Consider the following 2,393-nt stretch of genomic DNA (forward strand, 5'->3'; position numbering starts at 1 on the left):
AAATACAAAAAATCAGCTGGGCATGGTAGTGCATGCCTGTAATCCCAGCTACTCAGGAGGCTGAGGCAGGAGAATTGCCTGAACCCAGGAGGCGGAGGTTGCGGTGAGCTGAGATCGCGCCATTGCACTCCAGCCTGGGTAACATGAGTGAAACTCCGTCTCAAAAAAAAAAATAAATAAATAAAATATAAGCCTTTAAAGTTAAGCATATTCATTTTGAAGACAAATATTACAAACATAATGAAGGTTGTAGCACATTTACTTGTATCACAGATCTTATCACCCACATTTTGTGCTAGAGAAAAACCCTGAAGCAGTTGCTCAAACTTTGTTCAACATCGGGCATTCTATGTTGGAGAAAAACTGCAAATGTAATAAATTTGGAAAAACATACTTCTCAAAACCTATAGCTTAGAAAATATAAGAAAGTTTATACTAAAATATGTTTTTGCAGGCCAGACATGGTGGCTCACACCTGTAATCCCAACACTTTGGGAGGCCAAGGCAGGTGGATCACCTCAGGTCAAGAGTTCGAGACTAGCCTGGTCAACATGGTGAAACCTCATCCCTACAAAAAATATAAAAATTACCCAGACATGGTGGCTGGTGCCTGTAATGTATTCCCAGCTACTCAGGACGTTGAGGCAGGAGAATCGCTTGTACCTGGGAGCAGTGAGCGAAGATTGTGCCATTGCATTCCCACCTGGGTGACAAGAGTGAAACTCTCTCTTAAAAAAATAATAATTTTATATATATATATATACACACATATATATATTTGCAGATGCAGTAATATAAAACTATTTTAATACGAAGTTTATGTAAATATCTTACAGTAAAACTAAGGCACTGAGTGAGACATTACAGTAAATCAGAGTGCTGAGTATAAAAAATAACCCAGAACTAAAGTTGGTAGATAAATCATTTGTATATAACTGTAAAAGATGCAGAAAGTTTTTTGAAAAGTTATAATTACATTCAAAGTATACTTTTAGCTGGGCATGGTGGCTCACGCCTGTAATCCCAGCACTTTGGGAGGCTGAGGCAGGCAGATCACCTGAGGTCAGGAGTTCAAGACCAGCCTGATCAAAATGGAGAAACCCCATCTCTACTAAAAATACAAAATTAGCTGGGCGTGGTGGCACACACCTGTAATCCAGCTACTTGGGAGGCTGAGGCAGGAGAATCGCTTCAATCCAGGAGGTGGAGATTGTGGTAAGCCGAGATCATGGCATTGCACTCCAGACTGGGCAACAAGAGCAAAACTTCATCTAGAAAAAATTTATATATATATATACTTTTTAAAAAACAGATTTGTAACATGAATAATGTCATCATTTCAACTGTAAAATTACTTCATGCTCTTTATGCCTATTGTATGAGACTTTCAAATTAGGAGGGCATTCGTTATGATCTTTTATATGGAAGGGTAAGGACATTAAAATGCAAGACAAATGACAAATATCTAAGTTGAGAGGCTCTTTTTAACATAGGCGGTGCATGAGGTAGGTGTTCAGAATAATATTCTGCATTATAGTGAGGAAAAAGCATTTTACTTTTGTTTGTTTTTTTGAGGTGGAATCTCTCCCTGTCATCCAGACTGGAGTGCAGTGGTGCAATCTCGGCTCACTGCAACCTCCATCCACCTCCCAGGGTTCAAAGGATTCTCCAGCCTCAGCCTCCTGAGTAGTTGGGATTACAGGAGTGCACCACTACGCCCAGCTAATTTTTGTATTTTTAGCAAAGCCGGGGTTTCACCACGTTGGTCAGGCTGGTCTCAAACTCCTGACCTCGTGAGCCACCAACCTCAGCCTCCTAAAGTGCTGGGATTACAGGCATGAGCCACTGTGCCTGGCCAAAAAAAGCATTTTAAATTTTAGTTGAAATTAGTAGTATATCATTTTACTGATTGTACTGTTATGTAATAAAATGTATATTCTTAAAATTTTAAATTATGTGTGAACTTAATTTTTTTAAATTTATTTAACAATGTTTAGAGAATTGTGCATTTAATAAAGTGTTAATATTCCACTACTTATTTCACCTTACTCAAGGGTGTAGGCAAAAGATGGTAACAATATACTATTTGGTAACCTTATGAACAAATATTTCTAGTAATTCCTTTTGCCAGTGACTTGAAACTGCAAGGAGGTTAAAGAATATTGTTCCTATAGGTTAAATATTTATTTTTTCTTGAATTTATACTTTATAATTTTTGTGGATACATTGTATATATTTATGCCACATATAGCATATTTTAATACAGGCATATAATAAGTAGTAATTACATCAGGGAAAATTAAGTGTCCATCATCTCCAGCATTAATCCTTTGTATTACAAACCAATTCTGTTATAGTTTGTTTTAAATGTACAGTTGTTATTGACTACAGGT

Source organism: Cebus imitator, unplaced genomic scaffold (genome assembly GCF_001604975.1).
Source record: "Cebus imitator isolate Cc_AM_T3 unplaced genomic scaffold, Cebus_imitator-1.0 Scaffold38, whole genome shotgun sequence".
NCBI classification, from domain to species: domain Eukaryota; kingdom Metazoa; phylum Chordata; class Mammalia; order Primates; family Cebidae; genus Cebus; species Cebus imitator.